Source organism: Miscanthus floridulus, chromosome 9 (genome assembly GCF_019320115.1).
Source record: "Miscanthus floridulus cultivar M001 chromosome 9, ASM1932011v1, whole genome shotgun sequence".
NCBI lineage: Eukaryota > Viridiplantae > Streptophyta > Magnoliopsida > Poales > Poaceae > Miscanthus > Miscanthus floridulus.
Window position 1 is genome coordinate 52441604 of NC_089588.1, and position 16356 is coordinate 52457959.

Consider the following 16356-nt stretch of genomic DNA (forward strand, 5'->3'; position numbering starts at 1 on the left):
ATGGTGCAAGCAAGCTAGTTTTGTGAAAAGGCACATGAAGATGCGAGTGCACATCTCCAACACTTCCTAGAGATCTATAGCACTTTCACCATCAAAGGAGTAACCCAAGATGCCATATTACATTGCCTCTTCCCATTCTCACTCTTGGGGAAGGCAAAGCAATGGTTCTACGCCAACAAAGATAGAAATACTATATGGGATAACTACTCCACTACTTTTCTAGCAAAGTTCTTTCCCACATGCAAGACGAATGCTCTACGTGGGAGAATCCCAAGCTTTCAGCAACAACATGATGAATCTGTCCCTAAGGCATGGGAACGCTTTCAAGATTACATATCAGAATGTCTCCATCATGGGATGGAGAATTGGCTACTCAAGCAGACTTTCTACCATGGGTTGACCAATAGTACATGTGAGACTGTGGATGTTGCTGCTAGAGGTGCATTCCTATCACTCACAATTTTAGCTGCAACAACTCTTGTGGAGAAGATGGCCTCCAACCAAGGTTGGAATGAAGAACGTCTTGAGACCCGCAAGAGAGGTGGAGGTATGCATCAACTCAAGGAGGTAGACATGTTGTCTACCAAGATGGACCTACTGATGAAGAAGCTCGAAGATCGAGCCAATGAGAAGCTAGAAGTCATGCACATTCATGATTCCCGCATGACATGTGAAGAGTGTGGAAATATAGGGCATTAAGGGAGCAATTGCCCTAAGACCCATGAGGATGTGAACTTTGTCAACAACTATTACTCTCATACTCAATAGAATCAAGGATGAAATCAGCAACATAGACCGAACTACCAAGGTAATTATCAAGGTAACTATCAAGGTAATAATTTTAATAATTTCAATCAACCACCCTTGAGAGAATTAATTGCTGGCCAATCTAAACTTGTGGAGGGATTATCTAGAAAGGTAGCTACCAATGATAAAATTCTAGAGAACATAAATAATAGAATGGATAGCTTTGCTTCTTCCATTAAGAACCAGCATAGATTTAACAAAATGATAGAATCATAAATAGCTAAGCTGGCTGCTGCTGTTCCTCCGTCCAATAAAGGTAAGATTTTGAGACAACTAGAAGATCTAGAAACTACAAATCTTATTGATATTCACAATGCAACATAGTACTGTATACAACCATCAATGGGAAGTTGGATAGACTATATCTTGCCGGAAAAGAAGAGCGATCCAGAAAGACCTGTCATGCCCATCGCCATTGGACCACACATTTTCCTAGAAGCTATCTGTGACTTCGAAACAAGTGTCAACATCATGCCTAAGGTAATTTATGATCAAATTAATAGAGATACTTTGTTGTACACAAATATGCCTTTGTAGTTTATAGTTCAGTCACTATGCTACCCCAAGCGAGTTCTTGAAGATGCCATTGTTCGAGTGGGACAATCATATGTTCCTGTAGACTTTGTGATTTTGAAAATAGGTAGAGATGTAAGGGCACCCATTATTTTGGGCCGACCTTTCCTAAGCACCATAAAAGCCATAATCTACACGGACTATGCCAAGATTTGCTTCACAATCAAGGATAGAAAGAAGTTTTCTTTCAAGAATCATATCTTGCAATCTCTCGGACATCCACAGACGCCATACCTGCTCGAAGAGACAATAGTGACCAAGAAGAAGAATAATAGGAGAAGGAGGAAGAACAAGGCTAGATAGCCATAAGAAGAATTAGTTAACATGATTAACACACTCCGATCAGAGTACAACCAGCTCCTCGCTTCACCATTCCTTGCTAAGAAGGATGATCCAGGCATACCAATGATCGAGTGTACCATTAGACAAAAAATCTTCCACAAGACTTTCTATGACATTAGATCAGGTGTTAACATAATGTTCAAGATAACATATGAATATTTATTTGGTAACGATCCTTTGTTCCCTACATATATGCAATTGCAGATGGTGGACCAATTAATCCGATTTCCAGAGGGAATAGCAAAAGATGCCATGGTAAGAATATATTATCACTATGCCCCTACCAACTTCATGGTTCTAGACATGGGAGAAGAAGAAAAAAATACACACATCATCCTTGGAAGACCATTCCTTAACACTACCAACACAATCATCTACGTCAGATCTGGGTCCACTTCCAATTCCCTAGAGAAAAGGTACGCTGTTATTTTAATAGTTATACCACTTATGAGCAGCCGAAGAAGTCCTACTCTAGGAGGAGACGTCGATCATCCCGAAACCAAAAGAATCAGTCCCCAAAGAAAAGTTGGGAGGAAGATGAGGAACCTGAAGAAGTTGTACCCACTCTGCCAAAGTCAAGTCCACAGACCAAGCTGGTATGGAAAGAAAAGGTGGCAACATCTAAATCACTGTCACAAGATGTGCAGCCATCTGGGTCTCCATCGCTGTGACCAGATGATGCACCTGAAGAGTGAAGGACTTTTCTCCAGTAAAGTCCTGTTCGAAGGACTTAAAATTCCTAACCCTTGCCGAGAGGTAACATCGGTAGTTATCCATATTTACCTCCTAGCATTGCATGAATTACTTTTCACTTTAGCATATTTACTTTTCTGCATTAGCATTGCATTTAGAAAAGTAAGATAAAAAGTTTTATGACTATATTACATCATTGCATCATAAATCCTAAAGCCCCATGTGAATAAATCTACGGTATAAATACCCATGGAAATATTCACTGTGGTGGCATAAAAATTTAAAAATACCATACATACATATTTCTTGCAGGCATATAAAAATGGAAAATCCAAAAAGATATTAGAAAGACATCCTGTTAAAAATATGCCAAAACAAAAATATTTCTAAACCGCAAGAACAACTAATCTCTGGACGGCTGACCGCTAACCCTTTATCCTAATCCATTCCACGAGTTTTGGTATTCTTGTTGATATTTTGCAGGATGATGCACCAAGATCAAGAGCAAATTTACCCGATTGTCTTCATCTCATTCTATCTCAAGATGAGAGGGACATTTGCTGGCAAATCTGCTCTGAAAAGGATCACTCAACTTCAACATTCGACCGTGTTAGAATCTAGCTTGGGTGAAAGGCATCCCCATTGTATCTAGCTAAGTATTTCTTTCCCTTTTGTTCTATTATTTCTAAGTCATAAAAAGATGCAAAACAAACAAAAAGCAAAATAAAAAAATATTATGATCTTTATCTTTTATATATAAGAGTAAGGTGTGATCTTAAAAATGAAAACAAAATAAAAAGAGTGTGTCTAGTTTTCTATTTTTTAAGAGCTAAATAAATGGACTCTGAGGATAATCTCTTACAATGGAAATGATGAATAGTTGCTCTGTCATAATTCCTTTCAAGTACCTAGTTTTTTGTAACACCCTAAAATTTGCCTCTTTTAAAAATAGGTTTAAACTGATTTAATTCTGTATTTTTGTGCTCATGAAATATAGGGAAAATAATATTTTCATTAATTTAAAATTCATCATAAGGTAGCAACATGTTTGAGCATACATGCCTTTGCATTTGATTTATTTGGTTGAGTGGTTTTGAATAAAAATTTAAAATAGTTTAAATTGCTTTTGGAGATGAGTTTGAAAATGGCTTTGAAGTAAAAGAAAAACAAATTAGGGAATAAAAGCATTTAAAAAGTTGTAAAAATTTATTTTTGAAAACTTACCAAAATTTTTCAGTTTACTTTGAATTGAAAGTATATTTTAAATAAAATTTAAATTTGGTTTTGAATCAAGGTTCAAATGAATTCAAAACCCATTTGAAAAAGTATTAGGAAAATTAAATTTGGAAAAATGGAGCAAGCCTTGCCTTCTGGCCCACGGTTTTCTATCACCGGCCCACCTTCTCCCCTCCCTTTCTCCCTTCTCCACCGTAGGCCCAATCCACGTGGCCATTTTTATTTTTCCTGCACGGCCTGGCTTCCCCGCGTTGGCCCATCTCCCGCGCCCCGCTCCTCCCGCATGGCCCAGCTTCGCCCTAGCCTAGGTCTGTGCTGCGCCACGCCCTTCTCTCCTCCCTCTCGCTGACAGCACTGGCCCACTCGTCAGCCGGTCTTCTTCTACCTAGAGCCATCCCCAAGCTAGACTCTGTCGCTGCCAATGGAGGCCGTGTCCGTACCGCTCCTAACTCCTCCCCTGCCGTGCGTGCTATGCCGCTCCGCCCCATACAAGCCGCCTGCACCACGCCACCCTCGCCTAACCCGATTGCAAGCCGCTGCATTGCCCGAGCACCCGCAGCCGCACGCCACAACCTAGCACCGCCGAATCGTCGTCGCCCACCGAGCGAAGCGCTGTCGTCATCCGCTCCGCGCCATCATCCTTGGCCTTGGTGAGTCCGTCATCACCCCCTCCTTCTTCCCATGTCTTTGGTTTGCTCCGCCGTGGACCATAGGCCCCTCTCCATGCGCTCTGGCGAGGTCAAGCTCACTCCGCCATGGCGCCGCCACCTGAAGCAGCACGTCGGTGACCCCCATCTCCCTCTCTCCACTCTCGGTCGTCCATCTGGAGATCAAGAGCTCAGATTAGAACGTACCCTTTCACTGGCGCTTTTGCAAAAATCCCCTTACAATTAATTGAATCTTAACCTGCAGTCCAAAGCGTAATCATGGATTACATCTTCTTCTTTGGAAAGTGTAGTTCTTTGGTTTAGGTCCAAAAATACATTTTTAGTTAATTACAGTTTTGCCACTAGATTTATTTGGAAAGCGTAGTTCTTTGGAAAGATTTACTTTAGTTTAGTTTTATAATTCAAGTCTAAATTTGACTTAATTTAATTTATAATATTTATAAAATATCTTATATATATGAATTTATATAGTTAAAATAAATGAAACATATGGTTTTCTTTTCCACGTATAAAGTAAATCTTTCGGTAGTTGTATTTTTTCAACCGTAGCTCCGATTAGAGTGCTTCTCGCAACTATGTATTCGTAGCGATGTGTAGAATCATGTTTCAAACTCTTTTACTTATTTTTCTATGATTGGTGTATTGTTCTAATTTAGTTCTATTTTTTGCAGCGTGTATGATTGTATGGATGCTTGTGTGGTGCTTTATGATTACGTCCAGTCGGTGAGATATACGTGGTGATCAAGAAGAAGAAGAAGAAAAACGTTGAAGATTAAAGCTGACCGAAGGATCGGTGTTTTAAGGTAAGTATAGCATGGAATCTTCCTTGTTGTCCTATACACCTTTAATCATTTAATTCATACTGCATGTGTCTACTTTGACTACCACTAAGGATTTCCTAGTACTTTGTACCTTGTACCTTGATACCTTTGGGGTATTGCATTGGGTAGTATGATGCTAGTGCTCAACTGGAACCATGATCTTGTAACTTGACTAATGGTATATGCAATAAACACTAAAAGATGCTTTTTAGCAACATGGAACAAGGGGGCTAGAGCAATGGACTGTTTCTATGGTGCTCTAGATTCCTCTCCCTAAGGACTTATCTGTAAGTGATCATCCAGGACTTATAGTATAGCTATGAGGGCTACATGGCTCTGGCTTTAGCTCAGTATGAGGACCTTTTCTAGCTTGTTAGAGGTTACCTTTATGGCATAAGAATGGCTTGATGAATCGAGTATAGGACAACCTCTACTCTTATGTGTATAGGCTACGTGTCATTGTGCCATTCGATAGGGGGGTTCCTATATCTATTTGTCGAGTGAATCTAATGGCCCAAACTTGTTAGACGAACCTTTGAAAGGCTTCATAGTGAACCCTGCTGACCTTCCTTAGAAGTGGGTCAAGAGATTAGCTACCTCAGGCGAAAGGGTAAATCACGACTCATAGTGAAAGTGTACAACCTCTGCAGAGTGTAAAACTGGTATATCAGCCATGCTCACGGTCATGAGCGGCCTTGGAACCCTTACATAATAGATTATGAACATTCATGATACTGATGATAAAGATGCTCACTAATGATTACTATTTATGCTATTCATTATTCATGTTTACCTGATCATGTGTTTATATGGGCTTGTGATAAACTTGTTGCTACTCAATTGCTAAAATCATGACTCATTAAAAGCTAATCGTAGTTAAACCAGTGTTAGCCTTTTGAGCCTCATGAACCCCATATTATATTTGTTGAGTACGACATGTACTTACACTTGCTTTACTTTTCAAATATTTGGATGAAAATCCCAGATGGGTACCAGATTGCTAGAGTTTGGAGGAATTAGGCTTGTGATCAACCAGTCAGTTGTTCCTGTGGAATTGGAGTCTTCACCCAAAGATTGGAGTTGTCTTTCCGCTGTTTGCTATCTAAGGTTATATTCTTTATATTAAGTACATTATATATTGAGCATTGTCTATTGATATTACCCTTATTTGTAGCTATATGTGATATTTGATTTGACTTCCTAGGCTCACATATGGTGTGTATCTGGTTTTGTTCTTAAAACCAGGTGCTACATTTTTAACCTTTAATTCTCCTGAGTTTTGGATACGACTGTTTTGATTAAAGAATTTACTCTGAACTTGAAACTCGTTGGTAGCATATGCTTGATCTAAGTCTAGGTAATTGACGGATATGATATGAGAAGGTCTGAGCTGTTGTTTATCTTGTTCCAAGTGATACTAAAGTTCTAGAGATTTATCTTTTGAAAAATATGAAAATCCTACATGATGAGCTCCTGTATGACAAAGCTTCAATTTCTACCAAAGCCATACATGATATTTAGATTAGGAAAACTTTAACATATATGCTGCTTGTTTTGCATTGAGTTTAGTCAAGCTTTGTTGACCCTTATAAGAGGTTTGTCATACTCTTAAAATCAGGAGCATGTACACACCATCCAAATATGCACTACCCCTACACTGGGGTAGGCGCAACAACATGTTATTCCATCTAGATTCACCCAAAAATGTTTTAATCCTATGCTGGGAGAAAACACCAAAAATATTCTTGATAGGATATCCACCAAATAAATGCTCCAAGTTCTTGTTGCTATCTCTCAAAAGTTTTGTTGCATAAAATAAGCATGGGGCTATGCAAAATTTATTTATAAAAAAGAAACAAAAAAAAGAGATGAGAAAAAAATGGATAAGTGTCCGAGATATCTAAAACAATGGGTACTCTGATGCCCACCTAAAAAAAAGATGAATAAGATAGCCCATATTTTCCTGCAAAGTTGTTTCCAATTTTAAAAGAGAGATATGTTTTCAAGGAGCATAGTAGAATTAGGTTAGCCACCATATATATCCAACACGTACATCCACACAAATGCACATTTTGATTTGATTGTATGACTCAACTCTCTTTGGATCCGAGGTTTGACTTTACAATATATGTATTGCAAGTATGCTATTTTATGCTTTCTCCATTCCTATGAGCTCCACATAAGCCTTAGTTGTTGTCGCAGAACCGACCAATTTATAAGAATACAAGTACAATGGCAATCTGCAAGCGGTCGCACTGTCATACTTGAACCCATATAAACCCTGTAGTCCGTCGAGTACCACGACGGGTCTCGATAAACAATTTACAACAACCAAGATCGTATAGGATTCAACATACATGCCACATATTACATAAAGTTCACAGATACTTTTCATCATCAGAGTACGAATAAAAGTTATTACAAACCGAGTTTGATAAATAAAGCGGAAGCAAATAAGTTCGCAGATAAAGTTTCCAACATAGTTTGATACAGTGCCAAATAAGATCATGGTCCACAAAAGCAAGGATAGAAATTAATAAAGAAGCCTGCCCAAGGCTTACTCCTCATCCACAGCGGGATAGAAGCAACTCTTGCAATAACCATGATACACAGTGCCATCTGCAACAATGGGAAAATAAACCCTGAGTACGAGAAGGTACTCAGCTAGACTTACCCGTCATGAACCAGAAATAAAATGACTCCAAGGATTATGCAAGGCTGTATAAGTGGACGTAACTCGATAACATTTTTGCGTAAAAGCAATTGACCCGTTGTACAATTATGACTCCTTTATCAAGTTAATTATAACTATCCATTTCTAGATTAGCAACTATCCTGTGCCAAACATGTGGTATATCATTTAGAAGCATACAATAGTAACCATAGCAGGTACTGTAATTCCATTTTCATCCGAACCATCATGTTCCATAACACAGTTACTACGATGTTGGGACTAGCCAAGTTTCTCACTATCCGGGAGAGACGGCGATTCGAATCGATTTCAACCAGCTGGGAATTTATTCCTAACACAAACCCAGGTCTACCAGCCATGATAGCCTTAGGTCACCTTTGGTACAACTCAGGTACACATTTTGTGGGTCCGTACCGTGCCGCAAAATCTGGAACACCAGATGCCAGGATGCTCAGGCCAAGCCTGCCCTTGGGCTCAGTCTGATCGTTCCCCAAAAGGAGCGCACAACAGAACGGGTCCCGGCCTGAGTTGAATTACTCGGCTTCGCGGTCGAAACAAGTTATCCAGCCAGCTAAGTGAGAGGCATGCGTTCAATCTTGTCAGAAGCGCCAACAATGATACGGTCCTTAACCGACACAGACAGGGATAAATCCACACCCAAGACCTCCATGTCTTGTTGCTTCTCTATCGACTTCCTGTCCGGTCTCGATTTACTTTTACCTCATGGTTCTGTTCCACGATAGCAGATATAGCCAACCGTGCTCCGGTATCCACCTACATCTCGTAGGTGACAGGACATCACCCGACTTCTACCGGTCTAAGCATGGCTAAGCATATATTCAATCCTGGACCTATATCGGTTAAAGGGTTAATATCTGGACAAGGAATTTACATGCATCAAGTGGTTTCATTCAACTCTTATAACCTAATGCATCAATCATAAGTACGTAAGTAAACATTTGTAAATTACTGGGAGACATATAATGCTCCGGGGCTTGCCTCGCAGAAAGGAAGTAGGGCGGTGGTCAGGGCACTCTGGAAGCTCTTCAGGGTTCTGCTCCACGCCTTTGGGAGTTGCGGCTTGTGGATCCTCCTACTAATTCCCTTCCTCTGCTTCTTTGAATTCCAGCAACGTGATCTCTTCCTCCGATCCTAGATGCATGAATGTGGCGTAAGTATTACAAATGCATATATGTTAACAAGTGCATCATGTTTATTGAGTAGGTGCATATCTCTCTCGATTATTAATTAACTACTTCTACAATGCATCGATTATGTCACAAAACAACAGCTACTTGGTTCACTCATAACTGGAGTTCTACTAATCCAAATTTAGTGATCCAGGACTTTCTGGAAAGCTTATCAAATTCCCTACAACTTTATTATTAACCATTTTTATAGTACACATCATTTTCAACATGCAACTCCTCAAACTATAGAATCTGTCCAGAAACTATTCAACATACAATATAAAGTAACACTACTTCTACTTCATGTAATCATTCCAAATTTGACAACTTAACATCTACCAACAGTGTAAGCATACCAAATACATTTTAGATAATATAATGGTGAAGCCCAAACTATTTATTTAAATGCCTTTATTATTTTATTTCGATATCTAGGTTAAATAATAAACACATATCAGATGTGTTTCATAAATTCTCAAAAATTTACAGTGCCTTGCTAATGCTATCAAAGGACTACTATAGAAATTTCATGTCATTTTACCAAGTAGAACATCCTATGCAAAAATGACAAGGCAGCAAGGCTTGAAATAGCATAAATGGAAAATCCTATTGAAAAGTGTCAAGCAACAGATTGCCTATTTTTCTTAGCATCCATATGGTACTAGGATTATCTCCAACAAATTTCATGAATTTTGGACTCATAAATAATTTATAACAATTCATGCAAGGATTAACTATTCATAAAAGAAAAATCTATAACTATAAATCTACACATGCACTGACCCTCAAATTTTTACCAGAGTTCATACATGACAAGAATAGCTTACCACAAAAATTTCATAATTGTTGGAGCACAGAAACTCTAGATATAAAAATAAACAAATTTGAATGCATTCAAAAGCACAATTCAAATCCCTATTTAAATCTCCAAAAATTTCTACTGTAAGTACCAAGGTAATATTTTTAATAAATACTAAACTTCCTAATGAACACTACAAAATTTATTTCACAAATTTAGGAGCTACCAAACTGAAGATACAAAAATCACAAATCACACTTGAATCTGGAATTTTTGAACTAGCCCTCAACACTGCTGTCGCTGACCGGTGGGACCTACGCGTCAGTTGGACCCACATGTCAGTGAGCCACGAACAGAGCAGCGGCGCTGCTTGGCACTACATGGCTACGGCTCATCGATGGTGAGTTTTGCCGGCGATGACACCTTCACTACGTGATCTACGTGACCTAGCGCACCGGTTGAGCTACTCGGTGGGACCTCTCGTCGGGGCTACGCACGGCGGCGGCGCTCATGGCGGCTCGGTGGAGCAGGATGACGGCGCTACGCCGGTGGAGGCCACAGCGAAGCAAGCTCAAGCACTGATGAGCTTCTACGGACTCAGTCGAACCTAGCACACAAGAAATCATAGCAAGAGGTGTACGGTGGCCTTCCAGCCATGGTGACGGACTTGGCAGAGGAGCTCCAGCGAGCTTGCGCACGACACTGGCGCTTACTGAGTGCTATCAGCGAGCACAAGAGGAGGCAGTGGGTTGCTGGGGTGGTGATGGAGTGCTGCAGTGGTGATGGAGTGGCTAGGCGTGAGCTTGCGCACGGTTATGGTGACGGCAGAGCTGCGGGAGCTCGATGGCTGCTGCTGGCGCTACGAGACGACGAAGGAGGAGCGGGGAAAACAAAATGAGGGCGCTGGGCATTGCGGGCGGGTGCTGGCGTGTTGAAGGCGCGCTTCGGCCTGCCTTGGCCGCGCTGGGCAGAGCGTCGGTGATGCGCGGCCATGCTCCGTGCCACGCGGTGACCACGGCCTGAACCGGTCGGCCACTGAAGGTTTTGATTCAGTTCATTTAGTGAACTGAAACCGAGCCTGACGATGGGTTTTCACATTGAACAAACTCTTAATCCGTGGACTTCTAGCCAAAACTTCCTAAACCGAATTTGTAGACCTATGTACCAGCTACAATATTTGTTCAAAGCACTTGTTCTAATTCGCAACAGAAACAGAGTAAAATCATGCTCAAGGTCGGCTTGTTAGGCTGTCAGTGATCCAGACTTAGAAAAAATTTCTTAAGTGTTGAAATCATGATTTTGTTGATTTTTATGGGGCCTATTCATGCATGTTAGAAGCTAAATCAGTCCATGACCCAAAAATAAAAGTTGTTCCTTATGTCAAACACTACAACTTTGCTTTAGTGATCTCCTCCATGTAAGGTCTCTAGCACCTAGTTCAACTTTAGTCAAACATGTCACTTTTAAATGATGATACACATCAAGGCATGGCTTAATGACCAAACTAGCCCTAGCCCTAAATACCAAAGTTGTTCATGATGATATCCTAAGCATGTTTAGGCAATTTGCAAGGTTATCCAATCATTTCATGTAGTAGTCACTCATTGAGCTAGTTAGTGTAATCACAAGAAAGCTTAAGTGTTGGTTCATGAAATGTAACCCTGAACAAGGTTCTATTTGCTACCCTAGGTGTGGCTACATGTTTGTGTGACTCACATTAACCAAGTACATGTGTCCACTCATAATCATATGCATATACACATGGAGACATGAAATAACGAGAAAGGTTGCATATGATAATGAAACATGCGATAACAAGCAAATGTTGCAGATGTTCCAATCAAATGTTTCAATTGTAAATGCTTGTTTATGAATGCGTGATGATCATGCTCATGTTATGCAAGTCAAGTTATGCAAGGCTAACACCCGAGGTGTTACAACCCCTCCCCCTTATAAAAATCTCATCCCGAGATTTGCAAGACCTACCATTCTTGGAAAAAGGCGGGATAAACTTCTCGTAGATAATCTTCTCTTTCCCACGTAGCATCTTGTTCACTATGATTGTTCCACACCACCTTATAGAACTTAATAATCTTACTCCGTGTCACTCTCTCCATCTCTTCTAATACTCGAATTGGCTTTTCTTCATAGGTCAAATCTAATTGAAGCTGCACGTTGGTGGGTGCAATAGCTTCTTCCGGTACTCGAAGACATTTCTTTAACTGAGAAACATGGAACACATCAAAGATTGCACTCATCTCTGGTGGAAGTTGTAACTTATACGCAACATTTCCTTTTTGTTCCAAAATTTTGTATGGCCCTACATATCTTGGTGAAAGCTTCTTTTTCATCCCAAATCTTTTCACACCTTTCATGGGTGATACTCTCAAGTATACATAGTCACCCACTTCAAAAGTCAGTGGTCTTCTTCTTTTGTCAGCATAACTCTTTTGTCTTGATTGTGCTGCCTTCATATGTTGTTGGATGATACGTACTTGCTCTTCGGCTTCATTGACAAAAATCAATACCAAAGTATCTCCTTTCACCGGGCTCAATCCAATTCAATGGAGTTCTACACTTTCTGCCATACAAGGCTTCAAATGGAGCCATTTTGATACTCGCTTGATAACTGTTGTTATAGGAGAATTCAGCTAAAGGTAACCATTTCTCCCATGAACCTTTTGAAGATATAACACAAGCTTTAAGTAAATCTTCTAGGATTTGGTTCACTCGCTCTGTCTGTCCTGAAGTTTGCGGATGATAAGCTGAACTTCTGATTAGCTTGGTTCCCAAAGCCTGGTGTAAGTGCTCCCAGAAACGAGCTATGAACTGTGGTCCTCTATCTGAGATTATAGTCCTGGGTACTCCATGCAGTCTCACGATCTGGGAAACATATATCTCAGCGTATTTTCCAACTATATACCATGTGTTCACGGGTATAAAGTGTGCTGACTTGGTGAGACGATCTACAATAACCCAGATTGAATCGTGACCTTTCGGTGTCATTGGAAGGCCTGTGATAAAGTCCATGCTGATTTCCTCCCATTTCCATCCTGGAATAGGCAATGGCTGAAGTAATCCAGCAGTTTTCATATGGACGGCTTTCACTCTACTGTAGTTATCACACCTAGCAACATAGGCTGCGATCTCTTTCTTCATCTTAGTCCACCAAAAACGGGTTCTTAAATCTTGATACATTTTACTACTACCCAGATGGATAGACAATTTGGATGAGTGAGCTTCATCTAGAATTTGATTCCTTAGTTCACGGTCTTTTGGTACCACTAACCGGTCCTCAAACCATAATACACCTCTTTCATCCAATCTAAAATGTTTGGTTTCTTGCTCTTGCATTTTTCTCTTGATGTGACTTATTCCTACATCTGTCTGCTGTAGCTCTATGATTTTGCCCTCAAGCGAACAACTGATTGTGATATTGTGTAGTATAGCAGGATGTAACAAGTTGAATCCATCTTCTAACAATGCTTCCACAGTGTTGCAATGGGGCTTTCAACTGAGTGCATCGACTACTACATTAGCTTTACCCGGATGGTAATGCACTTCTAAATTATAGTCCTTAATCAATTCTAACCATCTTCGTTGTCTCATGTTCAGCTCTGGCTAGGTAAAGATATACTTGAGACTTTTGTGGTCAGTATAGATATGACATACATTGCCCAACAAGTAATGTCTCTATATCTTTAATGCATGGACAACGGCTGCAAGTTCCAAATCATGTGTAGGTTAGTTGACTTCATGTTTTCTCAATTGCTGAGAAGCATATGCAATTACTCTTCCTTCTTGCATAAGCACACATCCTAAACCTATTCCAGATGCATCACAAAATACATCAAAAGGCTTTTCAATGTCTGGTTGTGCTAGCACAGGCACTGTAGTCAACAAAGTTCTGAGGGTGTGAAAAGCTATTTCACATTCTGGTGTCCATTTGTACTTCTCATCTTTTTGAAGTAGTCTGGTCATAGGCTTAGCTATCTTTGAGAAATCTGGAATAAACCGACGATAGTACCCTGCTAACCCTAGAAAACTCCGAACTTCATGAACCGAAGTGGGGGCTTTCCAATCCATGACCTCTTGTACTTTTGATGGGTCTACTGAGATTCCATCTCTTGATAAAATGTGACCTAAGAAAGGTACTTTGCTCATCCAAAATTCACATTTGCTAAACTTGGCATATAGCTTATGCTCCCTCAGTCTAGATAGGACAATCCTCAGATGCTCTTCATGATCTGACTCATTTTCTGAATAAATTAATATGTCATCGATAAACATGACCACAAACTTGTCAAGTTCGGGCATGAATACTGAGTTCATCAGGTATATGAAGTAGGCTGGAGCATTTGTTAGTCCAAAAGACATAACCAAATACTTGTATAAGCCGTACCTAGTAGAGAAAGCAGTTTTAGGTATATCCTTCGGTCTGATCTTTATCTGATGGTAACCGGATCTCAAATCAATCTTGGAGAATACTTTTGCCTTCGCTAACTGATCGAACAAGATGTCGATGCGGGGCAATGGATATTTGTTTTTGATGGTCACAGCATTGAGTGGTCTATAATCTACACACATTCTTAGTGACTTATCCTTCTTTTTCACAAACAAGGCTGGACATCCCCACGGAGATGAGCTAGGTTGGATAAGACCCTTGTCCAACAGATCTTGCAATTGAACCTTAAGTTCCGCTAACTCATTGGGTGGCATTCTATAGGGCCTTCTGGATATGGGTGCGGTACCTGGCACTAATTCAATCTTAAATTCCATGTCCCTATCCGGTGGTAGACCTGGTAATTCTTCTGGGAATACATCCAGAAACTCACAAACCACTGGGATATCACATATGGTGGTGGTTTGGATAGCACAGGCTAAATGTTGGGGTTCGAATTCGCGGGAGAGTGGGACTAGGAAAGCATTCCCTCCCGTGGGTTCTCTCAACATAATAGTACGGGTGCTAGTGTCAATAAGAACACCATGATCCTTCATCCAATTCATGCCTAAGATTACACTTATCGATAACCCCGGCAATATTATCAAATCCATGGTGTACTCCCTCCCTTGTATCATGATGAGTACATTTTTGACTATCTTTTTGGTAGTAACAGTACCCCCTGTTGAACTTATGTTAAAACCCCCTTTGTTTACTTCAATTATTTCTTGATCATGTCTAGATGCAAATGCTTGACTCATAAATGAATGAGAAGCTCCCGAATCAAATAAAACAACAGCGAGATACTTGTTGACAAGAAACATACCAGCCGTGACAACTTCTCCAGCGGGCACATCCTCCACAGCGGTATAATGCACTTGTCCTTGATGTGCCCTGGCATTCACCTGCCTCTGATTGTTCTGATTTGGGTTGCCATTCCTCTTGGGGTGGGGGCATTCCTTGGACCAATGACCCAGTTGGTTGCAGTTGAAACATGGTTGATTACTTCTGAATCCGGTGGAGCTGTCCTGATTGCCATTTCCTTTTGGTAAGGCAATAGTGAATGCCTTACGGAATGGTTTCTATGGCCTGTTATTCTGAGCTTTCGGTGGTGGAGGCCTAAACTTGGGTTCAGGTGGATGGAATTGTGGCCTAGCTGTGATAGACGCTTTTGACTGGAAAGATCTGGATGCACCGGCCTCATATGTCCTTTTACGACCCTTAGCAACTGCATGCATGTTGTTGTGGTTTTCTTGGGTCAAGGCATCACTAATGAACTCATTATACGTGGCACATCTAGAATTTGCCATAGTCTTCATCAGTTTGGTACCCAAACCTCTCTTGAAACTCTCTATCTTTTTCTCTTCAGTATCCATGAAACTAGGAGCATATCTTGACAAGTTGTTGAATGTGTGCATATATTCTGTGAGTGACTTTGTTCCTTGAGTGAGCCTCATAAATTCGGCTGCTTTTATGCGCATCAGGCCCAGGGGAATATGGTGTCCCCTAAAAGCCAGCTTGAACTATTCCTAGGTCACTCGCGCATTAGCAGGCAGGGATGACAGGAAATGTGTCCACCAGATCCCTGCTGGTCCTTGCAATTGATGAGAAGCATACTCTGCTTTCAGATGCTCCGTGACCCTCAACAGACAGAATTTCTACCCAATGGTATTCAGCCACTCATCGGCCTGCAGTGGTTCCTCAGCCACCTTGAAGATCGGAGGCTTCGTGTTCAAAAACTCCTTGAATGTACTGTGCTGATTTGGCTCGACCCCTGGTTGATGTGGGTGGCCACGGGCAGTGTTTTGCGCGATAAGGCGCAAAGCTTCCTCCATTGTCCTCTGGCTCCCCAGGAACTGGGTAAAGAATTCCTGAGCAGACGGCGGCGGTGGGGGTGGCAAGTCATCATGGTTGCCATCCTGGCTGCCACCAGCTCCAGCACGGGTGCGCGTCATCTGCGAAGTTGCAACAATAAGCGATTATTGGTGGATGTCAAGAGATTGCAGATGAATTAGGTACTAATGCCAAACTAAAATTACTGGAGAAAATTCTCAAAAGCACAATAAAAATAGAGGCATAACAATTCATTCTCGC

General features: G+C 40.8%; 1 non-coding gene across 1 annotated transcript; it reads right to left on the reverse strand.

Annotated features, from left to right (window-relative positions):
* Positions 1 to 250: 250 nt before the first annotated feature.
* On the reverse strand, positions 251 to 359 carry LOC136484522 (small nucleolar RNA R71). The gene has a single exon (XR_010766044.1). It is a non-coding gene; the product is annotated as a small nucleolar RNA R71 (small nucleolar RNA).
* Between the last annotated feature and the right edge of the window lie 15997 nt (positions 360 to 16356).